General features: G+C 32.9%; 1 protein-coding gene across 2 annotated transcripts in view; it reads left to right on the forward strand.

Annotated features, from left to right (window-relative positions):
- The first annotated feature begins 6,398 nt into the window (after positions 1-6,398).
- The window catches only part of LOC111043448 (facilitated trehalose transporter Tret1), a 66,308-nt gene continuing 47,697 nt past the window's right edge, over positions 6,399-25,009 (forward strand). Inside the window, exon 1 of one of the 2 annotated variants that reach the window (XM_039440645.1) lies at positions 6,399-6,520. The gene's annotated coding sequence lies outside the window, so the exon portion shown is untranslated. Of the gene's footprint in view, positions 6,521-17,593; positions 17,814-25,009 lie in introns of those variants that run through there. The other variant, XM_039440652.1, reaches the window with a different exon arrangement.

Here is a 25,009-nt window from a genome sequence, read left to right on the forward strand (position 1 = left end):
CAATCAACGTTGATTCACTGTTGAGATGTTTAAACTTCTACAAACTATTATAATAAAAAAAAAGCTCTTAGATTGTCCAAATGTTGATTTCACATGCTAAATTTTGTATTGAACAGAGTCTGCCTTTGAAGTGACAATAGACTCCTGCTAGAAAGCATCATCATCAAGATCCAATAAATCAATTATATACTAAGTAAGAATACTGTTATAATACTTTACATGGACATCACACTAGTTAAACTGAAAGTAGTTGAGAGGTGATGCTGATAAAATTCAAGTGTCATAACACTAGTCATAGGCTCCAGCTGCTTGCTGGAATTGCCGTGGAATTCAGGACAAAAATTCTGGTTTAAGACGCCTCGAGTCTATAAAAACGTCGAGGCCTTGGACAATATTCATCAGTGCCACGGAGGAGCTATCATTATCTTAGAAATATATCCCCACAAATCGAAATCCATCAATCATCATCATCCATCATCCGAAATACAAAAACAACCATCTACATAGAAATAATATTATGCATATAGGATTGGGCACAGAAATAACTAACATATGAAAACTGTGCACTGAGAATTTTTCATCTAAGATAATAATAATCATAGATTATTCCAATTTGTATGAAAGTAATTATTTAATTTTGAAAGTTTCTATTCTTCCATGGGAATTTTATCATTGAAATCAATTTGATAAACAGCATGATTATCAACTTTGAAGTTTGGAATACTGTATCGCTCTTTGTTTTCATTATCAAGAACAAGTACAGAAAATTAAATTTAATTGAATTATACGATGAAAATCTATTGATGAGTTGACTCCACTACCTGTAGATATGCTAGACATTCCCTTAGAACTCATGACAAGAGAGTAAGCTTATGCAGAATATCATGAAAATCCGAAGAAATAATAATAAGAGCCACAAAACCTGTTCATGGAGAAGAGACTTCGTTAATAGTCTAATTCTTAGAATTGGAGTTGAGAAAGTCCCACAATCTCTTTGGCTCAGGTACTAGTCGACAAACCGATACAGGTACTGTATCAGTACCGCTCAGGTACTGATCTCCAAACCGATCGAAGCTCAATATGAGAGATAGCCTAATATATTATTTCAGCAGTTCATTTTTCTTCTCAAAGCAATGCTACGCCCATGTATCATTTTTTCGAGTAGAGTTGATGACTTGAAGTTTGAAGTACTTACATCGTTATACTAAGTATATCATCACTATCTCTAATACCATTCATCTTCAACCATATTTTTGATAAGCTGTCTCCACCCTTGAACGCCTCATAGGCGTGAGGGAAAAATCGAAGGAAAATTCTACATAAAACCATAAACTTGGAGCAAATTCATTTTGCAACGCTTTCATTATAAACACAGCAGAAATTTCAGCGAAAATATTTTTCATGGAAATATAATAGAAAATAATAACTTAAAATAATAACAAAAATAATAATTTTCAAGAGAAGCAATCACGAATCGATCAAGATTGAAAAGATTATAAAACAAGATTTAAAAACATAGAACAGTTTTTTCATACAATTAAAATCTCATTATTATATGAACTTTTGTATTGCAAAAGTTGAGTACCTATATTCTGAAATTAATGTTAAACTTATTATAAATATTTATGTGACGTTAAAAAATCTGTGTCTCGTGATAAGAGTTTAAAATTAAGAGCTAGTTTAGTCTTCTCACGTCATGACCGGTGTTAATTTGATCGTTCGGAATGCTTTAAAGTTTCTTTTTGGTTTCGAAGAAACGTCTCTAGATGTTCAGGCCTTATCTACTGCCTCTACAAGTCTTATAATATTATTGGATGTACAATATCAAATATCAGTCTTTCTCATATAGTATCTAATAATACCCAAGACGCTTCTTCGTAATGATAATAATCAATAAATAATTTATAAGTTTTTGGATACATTTGGATTCCACTTGTATTTTTACTAACAATATACCTTAAAGTATTTCTATTTCAATTTATTAAAAGTATAATTTCAATCATAGTATCAATAATTTAATATAATAGTAACAATAGGACAGAATTGTAACAGTCCTCAACATTCTACATAAATGAAGAATAATTCCCAAGCACTCACCATTGCTGGAGTATTGAAACAAGTTCCAGTATCTTCAAGTACCAGCGTATCGATACAGAAGAAAGTCAGTGTCGAGAACTTCATATTCGAATCCGAATACGAATACGAATACGAATACGAATACGTTGAATACGAATTGTTCACAAAATCTCAAAATGAAGTTCCTCTTGACCACAGCAGTACTTCATGAATCAAACTCCCAGTTTGGAAAGTAGGAACAGAGAGCTGTAAATTTGGAAGATTCATGATTGTGCAAGTAGCGATTTCACTATTCAGCTACTTCTTACGCTTACCTAGCCTACTTCGATAAAATAAACGCGGAATTCCTATCAGTCTTAACAGGTTCGTCCAAACAGTAGATTGAACTCAAGACTAAATCTCAAGTGTGTTCTGTTATTTTTTACTTTTTCTATTTTTGAACGTGACAAAAATTATTTCCTGGTTATTTCAAGGTAACCGAAATACTATTTTCACAATAAATACAAGCATCATCACATATATTAGTCGATTTGGAGTTCGCTGAGGTATAATTGAAATTTTGTGTGGTGAATAATAATAATGAAATAAGCAAGTAATTATAAAAACTTTTTGAAGCTATATTTCTCTCATCAGTTCTTATAAATCAATTTGATTTACAGTTAATTAAATCAATACAGTATCTATGGTAGCATGCCACCAGATTGAAATCGGTGAATCAGATTTGTTCGTTTTCTAGTTTTTCTAATGTATTTATATTGATAAACTATCAGTTCTGTGAACAGTAGACCTCGTGCAGTTATAAACTACAGCCTCCTCTTATACTGTCCATCAGAGTGCATCCTGTCTGTATGTCGTGTCCGCGAGATATCGGTGTGAAAACAGCTAATAGCTGTTGGGATTGGTGTATCAAAAATGCTAACATCAAATATAAAGCTAATCTCCTTCAAGACATACTGGCAACAACTGTCAAAAGGTCAGGCCGAGTTGAAAGCAGAGAATGGTCGAGAGAAAATACTATGTTACTTTCAGTTATTAATTGCATGTGTCATTGCATGAAATTTATAATCCACACGACAGCTGATTTTTTTACTAAGTTACATTGAGACAGCTGATTTATGATGAATAATTCTATAGTCTGTTTTTACGGTAATATTGGCATTCGAAGGAGACTCTTTTTCCTTTTGTATTATCCTTAAAATGCAAAATTTCATGAAAATCTATTACCGCGTTCCGATGTAAATGCGAAACATATAAACATGAAGAGAAATGCAAAACCGTCGAATTTAATCTTAGACCTCTCTTTGCTAATATATATTTCTATGTACCGTAAAATAATTTAGAAATACATGGAAATACTTCTGAACAAAACTTTATTTCCCAGTACTGCAAATGTAGGCCTCGACTCAAACAAGGTTGAAAGGTTAATTTAAAAACTCTAAAGAAGAATGTGCCAAAAATAGTTCGGAGAGTCCAGAATAACAGAAGCGTTTTTGTGAGGGGAGAAGATAGGTGAGTAGGAGATGAGCTGATGTTGGACTGAGAGAGAGATTATCCACAGGCGTAGATAAATATGATATTGATAGGGATAGGAGAAAAAAAACAGAAAAAATTGAAAGAGTGGGTGGCTGAGGGGATAGATGAAGAGAACACTATAAAGAGGTATCGATTCATGAAGATAATTGAATACAGAAGATAGAAGCAGTACAATACATTGGATGAATTAAATTCACGCCAGCCTATGGGCCATAGGACAATGTTTCGCTCCCCCTCTTTAAATAGGACCCCAGGTGAATATGAAATTCTATTCTTTACCCTTCACAGTGTACTTGTGCGTGTGTGTACTTGGTCGTTCGGTGTTTGTGTGTTGAGTGCATTGTTATTTATGTCAGCTGAGAACCGTCCGGAAAGTTCTAGAACCTTCCAGAAGCTGGTGACTCTCTATTCTCCAGCATAGATCAGGTAGATCTAATAATTTTTTCATCACACGGTAGGCCTACGAGAGTGAAATTTTGCGATGTATGCATCAATTTCTTGTTTTTTCTGTCTTCTCATTCCCTTCTCGAAGTATTTCTCATGTTAATTTCAGTTTAGAAAAATGTCACTAGACACTGTTAATTTACCGGAACGAGCTGAATTGAATTGAACAAAAATTTGATCTTCCATCGATCATTACCACAGATGACATAGTGAGTTCTAGAAGGATATGAAAGATATATTGCTCATATCACTCTCTTCAAGAGAAATTCTTGGAAAGTATCAGACCGCACATCCAAGAAAAGATTTCAATGTATATACAAAAAATATTGAACAAAGTTTTATCGATGAAAATGGATTGATCTCTGTATTATGATAGAAATAGCAGAAAAGTAACTGAATGTTGTATTGTTCAAAATATAAAATTGATTCTCTTCTCTCTCGCTCACACTCTCTCCCTCACACTCATTCTCTCTCTCTCACACACTCGCACACTCTCTCTTTCTCTCTCTAGGAATAACATTATTTTATATCCTTTTCAGAGAGTCGACAATTATTCGTTGAAATACCGCTGATTCATGTTGTTACATTACAATATTTTACTATCGTTATTGAAATTGAATTCAATCTCCCTTCTGGTTAATAATTTCGTATAACTTGTAAAACTCGTTCAATAATCAGCTATAATGTAAATTAGTTTATAAGCAAGTATATTGTAACATACATGAATAAAAAACTCTAATCTATTCTCTGGCTCTTCATAAGGTCGATTTTACTATTCAGATTGACTAGTATCAATTCATATCCAGTTTATATTCTTCTATCCTATAAAAAATACAAATTTATTTTAGAACAGTAATTGTTCAAACTACACTCTTTTGCATGTGTTTCCTTGAAGGTATGCAAACAGTGTTTCTTATAAGTAAGGCGTATTGCATACTCTCATAGAAACTATACACAGTACAGCTACTCGATGCTCAATCATATAGGTTTTCCATTGCTACAGTTCTCCAATTCTACAACACTCATACTCTATATATCATAATTCATCGTAAAATGAATGAAATTTTCTTTGTCATTATTGGGAGGCGATAATAATATTATTAAAGTAATAATACTATAAATAACTTTTTGTGTAGTTGAGAAGTTGATATTGTGGTAATTATTCCATATTGAATGAAAAAGACTAAGAAATTGTCATAAAGCCACTGATTTATTGATATTGATATTGAGAGTTTATCAGAGATTGACAATGGTGTAATAACCGAAACCGGTCTTTCTAAGTATCAATAAATCTGTGGTTTTTTGACAATTTCTTAGTCTTTTTCACTCAATATTATCAATGAATATTATTATTATTGGGAGATAGTATATTATACTCTGAGAAATAAATAGCAGTGTGTCTGTTTCAACAGTATAACTATAGATATTATAGATAATATTACTGAGTGTAGCATATAGTAACTAATCCATAGTTAGGTACTCTATGGTATAACTCTTTTTGATGATCTCCCTTGTTTATACTTTATCATGAGATAAAATTGAAAATACCGTAAAGCACTAATATAGATGAGAGTTGGTAGCTAGCTGCAGGTAATTTTACCTCTTTCAAATCGCCATGTATTCATCATTTTACAAAAATAATATATTCATCATAATACAAAAACCTTATGTTCAACATGAAAGCCAGAGCTCATTATTTCCAACAAACTTGGGTCTTTTAAATCTGAAATGTTATTTACTTCGAATGCATCTTTAACTTAAATTTTGGAGTATTCAAAGTCGATTGGGGTATGCAACACAAAAAATAAGAAACCTAGTAGCGTATTGATAATTTAAACTATTCTAGTATTGATAATTTATTATGAAATATCATTATATAAGGCTGTTGTCTTATTATTTACAATTATTGGGGTTTACCCTCTTGTCCAAATTTAATAGTTGGAACATCCGATCAACAGCCACACTACTTTAATTTCAATCCTCTGAATCAATAATAACAACTTCATTCTAATATCGCAAAAATACCAAAATTTGAAGTCAATCTCGTTTCTTTGAGTGGCTGTTTGTTATCGCATAACAGAAAGTAAGATGAGTCACACGCTTCTTTTCCTAATTATACTTTCAGTTATTTCCAGCAGCAGAAAAGGAATTTCACAAATGAAGCCGTGATAGTATCGCAAAAGTAATGATGTTGGTCGAGTGCAGAAAGTAAAAAGATAATTTTCTTCCGCTGGAGTTTGTCGTACAATAAAAGTAAAACCGTGGAATATTGACGGCTGTGTTGTTGGATGTGTATGAGTGTGGAGGTGCGTGCGCGTGAGAGACCACGTGACCCGGCACGGCGGCGAAGGCAGAAGGCACAGTTCGGTGTTTAGTGTAGTGTTGCCAAAGTTGTTGTGTTGTTGATACGTGTGGCCGTTTGACTGCGCTCGACTGCAGTGTGTTGCCTGCCGGTTCCACTCAACAGGTACAATTAACAATCTATTCATTGCATTTTTTCAATTTTTTTCAGTTCATGACATTCTCAAGAATTGTCAACTGAATTTGAACTGTGGTTTTCAGATTTAGAATAGCTGGCATTCATAACCTGTATTCAAAGTTTGCAGTGGGAGTCACAATGTTGTACCCATCTCATCTTGAAATACAGTACTTTGTAAACTTGATGTGTTCTAATCTTCTAATATTGCTATTAATTTAATAAAATTCACTCTTTCTGTGCGTTTACAAACAATATCATCAGATCTGCAGATCATACTGATGATATTGATGACAACTGATACTGATGACAACAAACAATCGAGATGCATCATTAAACATAGAAGATGATATTTATTTTGTCTGTTGAAACTGCGGCTTTCAGTGTTATAAATTATTATATTATTGAGAGTACACTGAGCAATGTCTTAAAGGATGCTTAAATACAATCAGCTCACATAATAATTTCATCAAGATAATAGGCTATACAATGAAATTCATAGCAATTATTTTTAATTAAGGATGAATCAACAACTCTGCTTGTTTCATGAACGTTCGATTGATTATTACAAAATCATATAGAATTAGTTGTAAATTATACCATCATAGATAACATTCAATTAGTTTACGATTACTGGTAATGAAGAGAAACATGCATCTAGTGTTCAGCTAGTGCTATGCATGTTGCCTATTGCTGCCCCGTCTTTGCATATTTATAGAATACAAAGATTGACGGTGAATCTTTTCCTGTTTCTAACATAGACACAATTACAAACCATGACAAGTGTATTTTAGAAACATGTCCTGTTTACTGTAGACTACTATGTATAACTTCTGTAAATGTTTTTATTCTGCATGTGCTAGTGAGTAAATCTCCTTGACTGCTTCTGATAATAGCTGTTGACTTCCAAAGAGTACAGCATACAATATCATCTATTGATTTTCTATTCTTAGAGGACGAACCTGTGCTCTAGTTGAGATCATACACCGATGACCCTACTGCCTACACTCACCTACTGATCGAACATTCATTTTCTGCTATGGTTAAAATTACGGGACATCAAATTATCTATGGTTCTTTTATTGAAAAGGTTTCAATTGCATCGATTACTCATGATTAGTAAACTGCTTAAGAATTGTTAAATTAAGTTACCTGAGCTTCTATAACATTGCATTTTAAGGATAATAATTGTGTACTGAGTGGTTGATTATCATCATTGACTTGGTATAATCAAGCAGTCTAATCGCCAGTTTATTAATGTGAAGTCAGAAGTGACTTACAGTAAACTAGGAACAATTATTGAGATATCTGTGTCAGATACTGTATTATAAACTGTTAATAATTATGATTATAATTGCCTTATTTGCAATTTATAAAACGTGTTTCCATGACAGAAATCACAACTAATCAGTCGAGTTTGAGAAGAGCTTACGAATAAAAGGAGAGGTAAATTAGCAAACTGTGCTTTCCACATATAGTTAGTTATATGCGTAACTAGGAAAAGTAGCTCTCGTAAATTTTATGAATCATTACTTACTATAGCATATTCTAAAGCTAGAACAAATTATTGCGAGTCACTCTCACTAGTTATTGTCACGGTGAGATTCGCCAAACAGCTTTGATAAGCAACTTTCTATAATAATAAGCTAAAAATTACAACTACCCACCTTTATTGGCTGTTGAAATAACAACAAAATCTATGATATATTCATTTATTAAGATCCAGATTCACAAACAGTTGTAAATGGTTTTCGAATAACCTATAACAGCATAATGAATGTTTGTTTACAATAAGGGTTAGTTTCTCGATGCAAACTGAGCCAGCTACCTTATCAGTCAGCTGATAACCGGCATGTCTGTTTCTGGTTGTTGTCTGCTTGCTTCGATTTTTCAATTTTATTATATTGTTTATTGTACACCCTGACCTGCTGAAAAATCTGCTCATTGTTCCCCTATATTTGTTTTTGCTTGTTATCCCGTTTTTATTTGTAAAATTATTTATTTATTCTATATGGCACACCTGAGCTCATTCCTTCATTTGTAGCCATCCTATTGGTAGATTCGTTTTTCTGACCAGTGATTGGTCATTAACTGGTCATGTGACCTTTTTCTTCCCCAAACCTAGCTTCTCAATTTCTGAGAAGAAGGAAGAAAGAGAGAGATTAACTGAGCACGCTAATGGAGAGTCGTTTGTAACTCCTTTTTGTATTTTTTGTTGTTTTAAATGTTTCATTGTTAAATTTATGTAAGAGTGCTAAATTTCAATTAATGTAGAGTTCCCGTAACGTTAGAATTTAATTTGATTACCAAGTCTCCGTTAAAAAGGAGTTATCAATTATTAAAATCGCGAGCCAAATAATGAAGCCTAATATGATGCCATGCAGCCTAACGAAAGATGCCAGCCATGCAGTGAACAAATCTTCATGAGCGAGTGCGCGTATATTATGGGCCCATACAAATGTGAGTGATTTATAATATCATTATTTCAAAATCTCTTCGACTCAATTTTCTATAGACAAACTTGTATATCGTTTGTAAAAATTCTGACGTTACACTGTCCAAACTTGAGTCGGGCAACCCTTGGGTGAAAGCACTACATGCTCATCCTTAATAAATTTATAAACTGGAAAGAACTTTTTAAAATTCAAATTATATTGTTTATGGGCTTAACCCTTCATTATCAAATTCATTTATTACTTATTGAACCAACAATATTCTTACATGATTTAGTAAATTTAATAAATGCAACTTGTCATCACATGTTGTTCCTTAGTGACCCTGTGTTCGACCTTGCTTATAGCTTATTTATTTGCTAATACCATATTCATTTCAGAGGCTAATAGTAACCCATCATCGAGTTACTTGATCTTGAGAAAAAATAGTACAATTAATCCTTTGATTAATTATCAGGAAAATAATCTAGTATACTCTAGACATTTTTCCCTATTTCGTGTGACAAGGGTACTTCCCAAAACAGGAATTAACCCTCAGATAAGTGCCGTCACCGACAGGAGACAGGTATAAACCCCCACATTATGTATCAAAAATCTTTGTAATGCGGTTTTCTACTAACACAATAGGCACTACTAATATTATTAGGAAAGTAATAAAAATGGAGTACACTGTAATTGTAATGGTAGAAGATAAACAGAAATAGAAAATCAGACATTAAGATCATAATCTTCAAAAAAGGGAAATTCTATCCAAGATCAAAATTGAGTTCACTGTAATTGAAATGGAATAGAGGATGAACAAAAATGAGAATTACTCATTCAGAAATTACCATTTTACCAAGTGTTGAACTCGTTATTGACAGCGTTCTTCTAAAAATAGATCAACACTTATTTTTCATCATCTGTTAACGATAAAATTGCTCACTTAATGCATTAATGGATAATCTAACGACTATTTCGAGCTGAATCCTTATTTTACTGAGCATAGAAAGACAGTACTGTACTTCTCAAACGTCAAGAAGAAGTATGTTAATCCCAACCAAAATTGTGGTCAATTTAATTTCAGAAGACGTTCATAATCGAAAGTTTACGTTTTCAGTTCAATGAGGCTGAAAAATGTAAATACAATCAGTTCACTGCCAAGAAGCAAACACCGGAGCGTAAAATAATCATTTTGAAATGTGCATTTTCACTCCATTGAACAAGAATAACAAAATCCATTACAGTCATCATCTTTGTCATCGTCATGGACTTTCTTCCTCCTGAAAGGACTTTCTTGCTGAAAGTCCTACTTGGAGTGGACATGTGAGAAGCACTCATGGAAATAATTTTGCCATAAGGAACAATGAGACGGCACTTTACACATCTCAAATCTTTTTTTGCTGACATAATTACCACTTGAAACGCATTTGAAAAGTACAGCATTTATTACACGTCTGTTCACCTGATACGAACGAGTTGATCCTAGATATCATGCATTCACATAAATGTTAGAGAAGTTTGCCTGAGTTCTTTAAAATATTTCTACAAATACAAGGGTCATTCAATAAGTAACGAGACAATTTACTAATTTTCAAAAACGGCTGAATTGATCCATATGAAACTTTCAGGACATGAAGTTGACAACCTTGCGATGGCATCTGGACAGCTGCTCCATCGTATTCTGTAAACATAATCGCAAATTGACTCAGTTATCGATGGCGAAACCGCTTGAGAATGGCACCTTGGAAGAGCAACATGCCGTGATCAGATTTTTAGTCGCAGAAGGTGAGAAAGGTAGTGAAATACACAAAAGAATGTTAAAAGTGTACGGAGATCATTGTTTAAATTGCTCAAACATTTACAAATGGGTAGAACAGTTTCAAAGTGGCCGTACAAAAGTTTGTGATAATCAACGCAGCGGATGACCGGTCGAAGTTGGGAAATCCTCTCTCGAATTTCGAATTGATTCGTTAATTAGGGACTTAATTAGGCATATCACTGTTGAAATTATAACGCGAGTGTTGGAACTGTCCATAACATTATTCACAACAAGCGGCAGTACACAAAACTTCTGTGAGATGGGTGCCTAGACAACTCATGGACGCTCACAAAGAAACCCGGCTTCAAATCAGTCAACAGTTGAAAAATCGGTATGCGATTGTCGATTGAAGGAGAATGTTTTTTTTAAGAATTGTAACGTGTGATGAAACCATGGATCCACCACTATGAGCCAGAGTCAAAACGACAGAGACTAAAAATATGATCACGGCACTCGCTGTTCTTCCACGGTGCAATTCTCAAGCGGACTTGCCATTGTTAACTGAGTCAATCTGCGATTATGTTCACGAAATACAATAGAAGAACAGCTGAGCAGATGTCATCACAAGGTTGCCAACTTCATGTCCTGAATGTTTCATTTAGATAAATTTAACCATTTCTGAAAATTAGTAATTTGTCTCGTTACTTATTGAATGACCCTAGTATCTCATGAAACAAGAATATATTCAAATTGCAATGCTTCTAAGAGCTTGAATAATTCAATAAATGCAGACTTCGTACGTATAATACATAATTTAGATACAGAAATTTTGTCAAATACCGAAATGAATATGTGACTCATATTATTATGATATTGTAATATAACTATATATTTATGTTGTTTTACATACTATAAATGTATGTCCACCATGATTGACATAGTTGAAATACTGTTTCCTCTTCGAAAAACGAAAACAGAAATAGGAGGAAAATATACATGGAAAATTATCAATCCTAAGTTACAATACTCTTTTATACCGAACTGGTATCATGAATTTTACAATAGCTAAATCTAAATTTTTTTTCAATAGAAATGTTATTGAAGGAAAAAGAAAATGGAAAATACATAAAAAGAATTATCATTCAATATAACAGCTAGCAGCGATGACTCTGGAGCTTATTATATTCACTTTTTAACAATTGAAACAAAATACAGAATACAATTTTTGAAAGATTTCTTGAAAATCTTGGTTGACTATGATTGTTTGTTTTAATAGCACTGTGTTGTGTATTCTGTGTTGTTTAGGTAACCTCTTGTAATCGTGCACGATAACTCTCGTATACTAGTAAAACCTTTCAAATGTGTTTTGACAGCTTGAAGCTGCTCTATCAGATTGCGCAAAACCATCATTCTTCCGATCAGAAATTTCTTCAGCTTTCATCACTCTAACTTATCCATTAGAATATCAATCTTGCACTTCATAGCAGCTTCATCTACAGTCTACACGAATTCAACATAAGCAAGCTGAAATATAAAAACAAAATAATGATACCGAGTCATACAGCGGTGTTCTCCATAATCATCAAGCATAATGCTTCCCCTGTTGTTGGCTAAATACATGAAGAAGACATTCACTGCTTACAAAAGTACAGTATAGTTATAGTTTTTGAATGTTGGTGAATTATTTTTAAACCAAATTTAGTCCACTGTTTTGTGGAGTTTTGAATACTTTTCGCCTTCATTAAAATGAGTTTTTAATGATGCCCATTGAATGCTCAAGGTTACGATAACAATGGACTATTTTGGCATGGAGTTAAGTGGTGCTATTGCAAATATCTCACAATAGAAGTAAATAACAAGTATTGATATTTATCGTCCAAATATGAATGATAAACATCAACAGAGAGTATATCTGTCCGATTACTTGAATGAAATCAATCAATGATCTGATACATATGGGCATGACGCAAACACCAAAGCTAAAAACTTATCATTATTGCCTTTGTGTAATGCAATAATTTCGACTCTATCTTTACTCTTCTCTCAGGAACCGGTACTTCATAAAGATTAGAGATATGACAGTTCAATTTTTAATGACTTCTCAAGTCCACTACTGATTGATACCAGATGCTTCATGGAAAACTTCAAGTGCAGAAATCCCATCTATTATTATTCAACAAATTTCAAATTGAATGATGATTGACAAACTCTTTATATCCAATTCTCAGTTATGTTTAAATTCAAAGAGTATACTTTACATCCCAAATAAATGTGGTGAAATAGACGCCAATGATCCCAATATACATCTACATAGGTCAAATATAATATTCTGTCTTCCTGTGAACTCTCTCTGATATTATTCAGTCTTTCTACTATCTTCAGTTATAAGTTTACCTCATTTATCCTTAAAGAAAATTAGTCATTGAGTTCAGGGGGAATTATTTTCATAGACAGCTCTATGGCAACATTTATTAGTACTTACTACAATACCGTACTATTTAAAACACTAATGTAGTACATACCGAACTGAAGTTCTTAACATACCAATAAAATAATATACTGGAAATCCTATAGATATATGGATATACCAATAATAGATTGCGATACGAAATTCCAAATGCTATACCAATAGCTCAAATTACTGTTGTTTAAAGAACTGATTTTGTCTTCTCTTCCTTTTCATTCGAAAAATGGTTCAAATTAAAGCTTGAAATACACATGAAAGCTTGAGCGCTGGAAGCATTTCCATTTCTCTGACACCTCCAGTAAAATCCAATAAGGTGAAAGTTGGCAGAGCACCAAGTGATTCTCAATTCAACACGTATACTTCTGCTGTAACACACTGTTTTCATTCAGTTGTGTGTTTCAAATTAATGTCCAACTATAAATATCTATCGGAATCGCAACGTTGTATAATAATAGAATAACTCTATTTAGAATAGAATCCTCAGTCGCTATTTCTGAACTAAATAAAATTTATTCTGATAGAATAAATCCTTCAAACTAATTCTGGATTTTATTCTTCTCGATTTAATTTTTCAGGGTTCCTCGAAAATATTTCTGGTATTCTCTTATTCTCCATGATGAATTGATGAATATTGCGTTGATTGAGGTTTGACTGAGTTATCGTGTGATTTGAGATTGATCATATTCATAATTCATTGGTAAAAGTTCAATGTATTAATTTCCTAATTGATATATTAACAATTTGGTCAGTAAAATATTGAACATGATTAGCCAATTAGTTACTAACTAATATATGGATTAAAACCAATAGAGATTCACTCTTGATGTGCTAGTGAAGGAAATCTTAGATACGCGAAATATCATCAGGTTATCCATTATTATTTGAAACGTTTTCATGCATCATGTGTTTTCATATGTAGAGTTCTCCTGTGAATTGTCCATGCCTTAGGTTATTTTTTACTCTAAGTGTAACAAAATTTGTGTTAGTAAATAACGTGACCAAACCAATTCTAATTTTCGTTTGTTAGGAATTGATCGGACAGTTTGGAAACAACGGGAAACTGGAACGGTCTTCTCCTAAAATGCGATTTCCGGCCAAATTTTTCCCTTTGTCTCCCCGATAAGGTACAGTCACGCGATGCTCTCGAGTATTCAATACTTGAATGCCAACATGTCGTATCAGCATATCTGTAAATTTGATTCGTTGTCTCTTGACATTATTGCCGTATTCAAATGTTTGCGTGGCTGTTCATTCATAAAATCTGAAAATAATTGATTCCCTTAAAGATTACTGTACATTATACAATACTATTGTGTTTATCAGGTATGCTACAATATTATTCACTATTCTGTTTCTCAGGCTCAAAAGAAATTAGCATTCCCTATTATAAGAATCTATCCATAAATTATTCGATTTTAATATTATTAAATGATTTTATGTGTGTTATTGTCTTCATTTTATGTATCTTATTAGTTATTTCTTCAAAATTTGAAGCCTTACAACTATTAGGTGAGACGACAAACGAATACGAATAGATGAAAATAAAATACATATCACTATGATGTCATGCATATTGGATTATATTTTGAAGGACTTTCTTGTTGTTGATTTGTAATTAGCTCGAAAGAATCGATTGGAAAACTCGTTAAGTATTAACTAGTCGTTATTGTAGTAGCATAGATCTGCCTTATTTGCTTCATTTTTCCTAAATGCATGATGCAATGATATCTATGTAATCCACTTATATTGTAAGTGAATCTTTCTTTGAACAACTGGATACAGCGACGGTGCACATTACCCGGGAAGGCATGCATACCAATGAAATTCATGGTGAATTCTCATGAAATCAGTTTCTTTAAATTGCTAATCATAATGAAAGGGTTTTGCTATCTTCCTTATGTAGTGGTAGGTAGTTTAGTGTAGTATTGTGGTTGTAACACCTCACTGTTTATAGTTCGAATTGAGAAACTCTAAGCGGTTTAGTCTTGACATTTTCATTCTGACGGTCTCCTAGTGCTGTAAAAAACAGATTCAACGACGACCCGTCATTTGCTATCCGAGAGTGAGGCCAATAAGCGGTTTTGTGTTGGGTAAGGTCCAGGACACAGGATTTTTCACTTAACGCTAATGACGCCGACCTGCTCTTCACGACTTTTTGCGCATGAGTGGAAAGGGCGTCGGCGTCCTGAATGACCAACACCTGAATAATATGAACAATCCAACACCAGCACAAACTCACTTAATACATGCGCAAACGTGTCATCGCAACTCCAGTGTTGCCTCCAATTTGATAATTGGGAAACGGAAAACATCACATCTTCCCGTTAAAATTTATCAGCAGATTCAATATTGATTTTGTCATATCGGTTGCAGTCTAGGAAAGCCCAATTTATGCAGGGTGATTTCCTTAGCCTCCAGGAGTTTCGGACTGAAAATTTGATGTCTTTCCAGGGAAAAGGGAAACTATGAGTTCCAAGGATAAGAGATAATCGATTTTCAAAACCCGACTAATCGAAAACCCGGATTTATTATTCTTTCATCACCTCAGGTCTAGATGCCATCAAATACCATAATTCAACACAAAAAATATTGCCTATGAAAACAGTTTAATAATGAACTCAATAGTTCCGAAAACAGTAAACTCAAGTCTGTTAATAAGTCTTAATAGCATGGCGATTTTGACAATAAAATGAACACAGGTTTTAATGGTTTTTAAGCTTTGAAGAATAATGAATATTCCACTCAATTCTATTTTTAGAGCATCGTTATTTAAATAGTTCGACATGGAATGCGTTAATCTTGAGAAAACTATTCCTGTATGTATTACTCACACCATAATCTGAGAATTTATTGTGCAGTTGCAAATTATAGCGAATGTACCTATTAAACACTTCTAGGTTGGCTCTGGATTGCTTGATCCGCCCACTAAGTTTTGTTGTATTTGTAATCTTCACTTTATTGTTATTGTTTTGCACTGTTCAACTACGCCCTTAACCTTCCTACTCAATCCAGTGTCAAGATTGCAGTAAGAATGACTTTTTCCTTGGTCTTTCCAGTCAGTGGATTTCAACTAATGTGTTCATAAATGCTGTTGTTACCTGTTACGACTGTTAGCTTTTAACTCGCTTAAAAAAAACTACATGAACATAATAGCTGCTCTCTTATTGGAATCAATTTCCTCCTCATATTCATTTTTGTTGATGTAGAGCTTCCACTTCTATCTTTGTTGTAAATCTCATCCAATTATAATCGGAATTTATTGGCCAAACACGAAACTGAAACTATTGTTGAGTCGGTTACCATCACACTTATTTATCAAAATTTTATAAACTGCTTATTTCGTTTGGTTTAAAATTTTGTGTCTTTCTTATATTCCCTTGGCTATTATCTTGAGCTTTTCATCCTCTATTTTTTCACATATGATTAATGCAAATGAGCTTATATCCTCAAAAAGGTATTTCTTGAGTCACCCTTCAGTTTTATAGGGGCAAAGACCGGTCTGGAGTCTTCTTCAATCTAACACCCTCTATTCTTTGATCCTGTAATCCGTTTTCTCCTCCAATCTTCTTCCTTGCTTCTTTGGTTCACTAGTGGTTTCTACAATATCGACCAACAAGAAACAGCGAATCACAATATTTTGGATCGCGATTTGTCTAACAATTCATATTTCATCCTCATTTTCAGTTCCTCACCCAATCGACAATCAGTTGAACTTTTATAAAAGTTCATTTTATAAAAGTACCTTTGTACTTTCTACTGTAATACTAATTAGTATTAGCTGTGAGACTCAATCAATTTGATTCTTGAATATATATAAATTATTTATAAGAGCGATTGAAAGGCTACAGTCGAGCCTTAAGCTGTATAATGCTATTAATTAAACATGCTTTCGTCTTTTGAAGAAATGACATTTTCATCTATAAAAATCAATAGTTGTTGCCCGAATAGTCTTTTGCTATCACGAAAGTGTCGATAGTCTTTTCCATCTCACTCATTCTCGTTTTTTCCTAGAATTAAGAGTGACTTGAAATTACTTTTTCATTCATTTCAAAGCAGAAAGGAACTGCTACTAATAAACTATAAATTATCTTGTTAATGTACACCACGCACCTCCTATCAACCTATGCGATGAGAGCAACAAATTTAATAGCAAACCAAGTTTAAGGTTCTATGGAGCTTCAAATACGTCTATCTTATAAATAACATGCAAGATAAAAGATAAACATAAAAAGAATTGTACAGGTGCATATTTTGACAGGTGTCATTCTCGCCATATCCACACATGCCGACATCCATCTGAACTGGATTTACCTCAAACATTTCTGCCAACCTTACGGATCGAATTTCTCTGTAAATGGCAAGCCTGCTCCCCAGCTACTCCAGCTGATCGATACAACACCAGTTGAGTTGCGAAGGTTTAGGTTGTTTTCGTTGTACTGCACGTGTCTGTTTGTTGTTGTTGATTTAAATTTGAAAATGAAAAGTGATCGTAAATAGTATGATGACGTGTTAGCGGCTCATATCAACAATAACCATTCTAGTCTATCATTAATTCATTTTCAATTGCAATATCAAGTGATTTTAGAGGTGCTGAAGTGCTCAGGTTAAGAACATTCTAGAAAGGTAAGCCGCTAGCTCTATTCATAGGCTATTCATAAGCTACGGTACCTACCGCTTGCATGATGCAACTGCATAACGCACTTCAATTTGCATACTATTAATATCATGGATTCCGTAAGAATAATTATATGGATTCCACCCACGCCACTGAATGTTAATGCCATTAATAGCGTTCTGGATTTTATTATCTAAACATTTTGAAGCTTGTCTTACATTATGCATCGTAAGTTTTTGAGCATAAAAGAAACTCCTTCTTTGATAGAAGCAAACTATTGATTGTCAAGACATTGTTGATAAGCATAATTATTTCTTTGCTGCACTTAATTATATGTTGGTTTTGTATTTAGATATATCACAATATATTAAAAAGATAATAATAGGCAATAATAATTTCTCTGATTGCCAAAGAATTGCAACCAGAGGAGTTTATTGACAAAACATAAACATAATTATTATATTATACATACAATAGTTGCTAATAATAAAGTTCTAATTATGAGCATCCCTATTCCCTCCATTCCCTTGGATGTTGCATTCACTCTCATTGCAATATTGCAATGCATGTGGACTCATCTCGTCCAAATTCTATCCCCAATCAGTGAGGCTACATCAATATCTCAAGGAATAGAATGCATTTACCTTCCCACCTAAGCGCTCCATATCTGTCTTTGTTTGTCCAGTGGTTCTTATATCGATGATTGATAAGCTTTCCTACGAAATAACCGGTAATGAGATAACAAATGTGAAGTATACGATAAAAATAGTTAGCCTGTGTAGCCTACTATTGTCATATTTTTAGATGTTATATAGGTATCATAGACAGCCCATCTACATTGAGATTGTACTGAATTAACAGCAAATTGAATGGAAATAATGCTTTCACATTCTCATTTTAAAAATTAAATTAGGTCTACAATAATTACCAATGTTGAAGATTCATGAATTTTTTGCCAATTGAAAGTTATAATTGGGTTTACTAATTATTAAAATTATTGCAATATACATATGTACATATATATGTATGTACATACAAAATATGTATGTCAAGGCTCATTGATGATTTGCTTTGTTAACAATTATGCCTATTACATCTTTATCATCTCTTAAGATTATCATCTTTTAATTAAGCTTATTATAGCCTAGTTTATCGAGAGAAACCAAAATTGTGAGAACTAAAGAGAAGTGTAAGATAGCCTCAATTAGTAATATTATTATTCGAATAAACCATGTTCTACCATTATCATTATATCAGCTCAAAACAATTTGGATTGTTGCTTCATCCAACCATAAACGTAAATTCAATGCTATTTTGTTTAATTAGGGGTCCATCCCAGATTCATATCACATTCAATTTAGAAGGATCATCATTCCAATTTTATCGAATCATAATATTTGTTAAAGGTATTGTATTATTTTTTATTAAATTATTTGGAGGTATTGTATTTATTGACTCAGGCATTTAGTCGTATGATCGTTATATATCCCTGTGTGTTTTCATCCCCCTTTTCAAAATTACAGTTCCATCTCACTTCAAATTATGGGTCATGAAAATTGAATTAATTATTTGTTCCTCATGCTAAAAATCTTGATCATTCTATTTTAGAGATATTTATAAGTTTGTCATGTGCTCCAGTCCTTCTGTTGATGTTAGATGGTTGAAAGTTGTTATTAACAAAGGGTGTTTTCATCCCTCTTTTCAAAATTACAGTTCCATCTCACTTCGAATTATGGGTCATGAAAATTGAAACTTCATAAATACAGTAGTAAAAGTTGGAGAGGCGAATTCTTGAAAATTCAGCAAGTTCATTCACCTGGTAGCTTTGTTGAAAACAATGTGCTTAAACATGGTATGAAATTGTTGGCTCATTCAAGTTGAATGTCGCTTGGAATAATAGAATCACATTTTTAGTTGAGTGATAATAATTTTTGTTCAAGTGTTAGTACCTTGTCATAAATCCATAATCCGTTGGTAGCTTCTTTAATTTCAGTTAATTTTGCGTAAATTTTAACCTGGTAGGCCTATCAAATTCCAATGTTGTGGCTCAACTCCTTTAGATTTATATTATGTTAACATATAATGTCCATTCACTCGGAAAGATAGCTGTGAAACAGTAATTTCCGTAGATCATAAATTCGAGTGTTTATAATCTTATGGAATTCGAATTTCTGGATAATCTCAAAAATACTGAATTTTCTATCCATTGTTTTGAAGAAACAATTATTCAATTTCCAGAACTCCTTTTAAATTGCTTACTTGATGATAATTTTATATTATCTTTAGCAATGACTCAGCAACTCTTCTATTATTGTTACTATTTTTGTTTTTGCGTAAATAATTGAGAATCCACTCATCATAATTCAAATAGTTTAGTTGGCTCACAAGGTCATGTGTCCAATGGAATTATAAACAATCAATACTATTATTTGAAATTGAATAGTGTATTAACTATTTGATGAACCATTTATCTATTATTTATAAATAATAAAAACCAACATCCCAAAAAATACAAGTATTTTGAATAATATGTAAATAATGATATGAATAAAGTGTGTTGACAAATCTTGGTAGCCACTATTCTAATTAAGTACAATATTCATTGAGTATAGAATGTAATATAATCACATAAATATATACAATTTATATATTTATTTACATAAATATAATTGAACGAGCGTAAGCGAGTTCTCCTTTTCGACTTACTGAAGGCCAAAGTCGTTGTCCGTCTGTTTGTATGTTCTAATAAGACAGTAAGATCCATTGGGGTTCCTATTTGAAATGAAAAAATACTCTTCAAAAATTACTCTGTCGCTTCAATATCTTTGTCCCTCATATGAATCCAAACTCATGATACATGATTTCGATACAGAGTTTCATGAGAAAATGAAAGGCGAAAACCGCACATTCATATCTAAACCCGTATCAGTTTGTTGATGTGGAAGATGGTAAATATTAACCAGCTGAAATTACGTGTCAGTGCATGAAGCTCTGTCTGACCCGGTTGCACAAAAGTCGGTATTTTAATCGTGATTAATTTCATAAGAACCAATCAGAGAAGGCGTTTTTTAAAAAAAGGCTTCTCTAATTGGTTCTCGAGGAATTAACTACGGTTAAAATTTAACTTAATTTTATGCAACCGGGCCAGACAAACCTTCATGCACGTGATATGACACGTGATATGTGTCAACTGTGTGATAGCTTCCAAATAGCTTCAGATGATGTTATGAATGATGAATGGAAAAACTGTTGTAATTGCATGCAATGAATTCTTCAGCTAACTAAATGATAAATCACAACTAATTTTTTCTCATGCACTTTCAATGTATTTTATATCCTGAAAAAGGACGTAGGAGTGAGTCAATTTTGCTGTCCAACGAACTTGACCTGTAAAAAGGTTCGAAGAATACGTGTTCAAAATTTGAATCTTAGTGGTCAATTCTTTCCTAGGTTATTCTTGTAGAAGAAATATTAGCAGTTTCCATAATCTTCACCAACTCTGTATAATCAAAAGTTGCGGGTCTCAAAGATTATAATAAAACAGTTCTTTAACGAGTTCTCCAACGCAGGGGGTCACTAGTATAATTACATTCTATACTCACTGACAATATCGAGATTCACTTTGAACTGTCAGCTTTCACTTTGATATTTAATCCTTATTATATATATATATAGCATCAATGCTGAACTGAACCTCACTATAATGCATAATCTTAGAATAATCAATCTATATTTCATCTATGCTAAAATGGATTCTACTTCTTATCTCCCCAAGTTTTTGTATCACGTTAATTTTTCTTCTTTTCTATCCCTTCATGTACTTTGTCTTTCACGTATTTTATTTTCCTATGTGTCTTCTAATGTCACTTCTCTTACTAGATCTTCCTCATTTATACGAACACTCTCAAAGTTCAGTGTAATATTGAAAAATAATATAAATGATCTGCGTCAGGTCAGAAACCCTCTCATTACGTTCTCTCACATGATCTTCCATCCTTGCATAAACTCCATGTATTAGCAACCTAACCAGAGACTTTTAATCTCTATATGTTATTTATCCTTGCTGCAACTTAACATCATTTTCAATGTACGAGGGTACCAAGCCTATTATTTTGAGAGGGTAACAACATATTTGAATTTGAATAATTCATGTACAAATATTAGTTTGTCTTCTTCTGACTACTGCTATGATGTGATTACTGGTTTGAGTTTTGAGAGCAAACTAATTTGCTACTTCATGATGATCTTTTCTACCGAGTCATCCACTAATAACTGCTAATTACATTTGACTGACTAGTAATTATTACAGTTTTGTTACCTCCTTCAACGGTTATTCCGTTCGTAACCTGAAAACATGTCTTTGTGGAAAGAACCAGTAGCCTAGACAAAAATTCATCGTGGGATTCCCGAATCATTAAATCAATCTAATAATAGTTAATTGATGAATATGTGTCTCAGAACCTGAACTTATGTCAAATGAAACCAGTGTTCAGATACATTTGATGTACTCTCTGAAATATTTCACATTGATCGTTGAAGTCCTGCTGATAGGATGTCTGTCAATTTTCAATCTCATCTCCATTGAAAATTGAGGCGATCAAACTGCAAGAAGATAGACAAACCATGCAAACTTGCTCCTTATATCTATGAGCACTTGATCCTTTTCTCATGGGCTATCCTATCAAAACGTGTTGGCTGCTAACATGACATCTGATTCATAACTTTGCTAGTTTCAAATTTTTCATTACGTTTTTAACTGTTATCTTACCAATTTCCTCTTCAAATGGATTGATCTCTCTTCTATCTCTAAAATAGTGGATTGCCACAAAATCTCTGTTCACTAAAAATAATTATCACTGAAGATGATAACCATTTATTAAAAATTACTAATTCCGATAACGACATTTTCATCACATCATTTTCGATTTCTAGTCATGAGTGAAGCGGTGCAGCCTTACGAATTCATCCCCCCTCCCCTATTCCACGAAATCAAAAATAATAATAATATAATTAAATTTTTATATACCTCGTAATCATCACTCAATTCTGCAAAGTGCTCCAAATAAGGAATTTACAGTACAGTTTAATTTTGACATAAATTTCTGTGAGATAGTATCGTTCCTCTCACCCCCCCCCCCCGGTTAACGATATCGACCCTCCCCCACCACAATATATTTCTTTCTGGCTACGCCATCATATAGAATGGAATAAGTTCTTTGGAATATAAAAAGAATTCCACAAAAAGACTACCACCAAATCTTATACGCCAGCAAAAGATTTTATGTATAATTTGGTCTTCCTTTTTTCAAAAATTAATAATAATCTTGAGTAAAATTAATTGAGTAATTTGAATTGATATTTATAATACTGTATAATTTGGAGTATACTCTGTAGCTCTTTGACTCTTTGTAGGCTGGTTTTCCTTGATCATTTTTAATAAGAGTAAAAACTTTTTATTTATGCGGCAAGTTAGCCTACATACATTGTATAATATGGCAACTAACTTTGATCTTCATCATCATCGTAATGTTGATGATTGCCAATTGGATGACATTGTACGTGCTACGTGCAGCACTGCGAGTCTGCAAGCACTCGGAGAGGACGTGTCTTGTTGATTTTCTTCCGCCAGCTTTCAGCTTTTTCGCAGTTGGCGCTTTCCTGTGCACTGCAACCAGCGGAAGATATATTTCACGTTGGGCTATTGCTTCGTTTCCTTCCCACTTGAATTCCACTCCATCACAAGTCCATCAACTAGTTCAGTTTGTCCGCTTCAAGTTCATGACTTGTTCCAGATTCGTAAAGATAAAATATATTTTTGATTCAACATTTGTTGAATGAGAATTGCTATTTTGGAATTTTTCATAATTATTGAAAAAACAGTTTTATTTTTGTCAGCTGAAGATTTGTTGGTTTCAACACTCAACTGCAGTCCTGTATAGGAGTATAATAAAATGTGGATGTGACAAAAATAAAACAGTGTTTTTTCAAAATATATTTTAATTGATCAGAACTACTATCTCATCATTAGTCGTATTCAGATGGAAATTTTTGTCTATTTTCTATAATAAGTCGAAGATCCTAAAGTATGATGTTTTCTCTCTGGAAATGATAAAGTCGAGAATGTTGATGTTAATGTTGAATGAATGAATGAATGTTAATGTTGACGATATGAAGACCATTGATAAGAGTGGGACTAGATGATGATGATGATGATGATGATGATGATGATGATAACTAAAAGAATTGATTAAATTGATGATATTATGTCGAGAACATGAGTCCGAAGTTTCTAATTATAAAAAATCATAGATTTTATATTTTCAAATCATTGAAGGTGTGCTGTTTTTAAATTTATAACTTAGTAGTTCGATTTAAATAATAACGAGGGAAATGTTCAATAGAAATAGAGTTGTTATCTTGATAGAAAAGTGGAGTATTTTGGAAATTTTAATATTTAGTTGCATCACATATGCAAGAAAATAGGCTATTCAATATTCAACTCTTTTTGGTAGAGTACTTGCTGACTTTTAAGAGGGTACATGTTGGAATATGAATGGAAATGAGAAGGCCTCTTCATGTATCCATTTAATGAACTGGTGTCACTCAAATTCAAAATTAACACTTTGATAGCTATGTGACATTTGCTGTTATCAACACTTCGGGCGGCTACTGTATTGATTCAATTCCGACCTATCAATTCAACTAGATCGATTGAGATCACTTGGTTCCGCCTGATATCAAAACATCTCAACAGTTTTATGAATGAATGTGACAATCCGATCTTTTTTATCGGTTAATATTCTGAGCTTAACAAACTTGGAAAATGATGAAATAATAATAATGATAGACAAGGCCAATAAGTTGTGACTTAGTCTATGGAACATAATTTAACAATGAATCCAAATGAGTAATTGATACAATGAATTTAAATAATTTAACAAATTATAGAAATTCAATTTCAATTTATTCCATCCAAACTAACTTAGCAGCCTTTAAATGCAATAAAAATATGATACAAAGACAGTAATATTGAAATCAATACTAACTTGTACATTTATCACCAGGATGCAGTTCATCCTCGATTAACTTCGATCTTCGATAAACTATATTCAATTGAAAAAAACATAAATATTAGAATGGAATCAATGCCTCTATTGATAGATATACGCCCCTATTACTGAGTGATAATATTGTTTATCACGCA

The sequence above is a fragment of the Nilaparvata lugens genome, chromosome 1 (assembly GCF_014356525.2).
Source record: "Nilaparvata lugens isolate BPH chromosome 1, ASM1435652v1, whole genome shotgun sequence".
Taxonomy (NCBI): domain Eukaryota; kingdom Metazoa; phylum Arthropoda; class Insecta; order Hemiptera; family Delphacidae; genus Nilaparvata; species Nilaparvata lugens.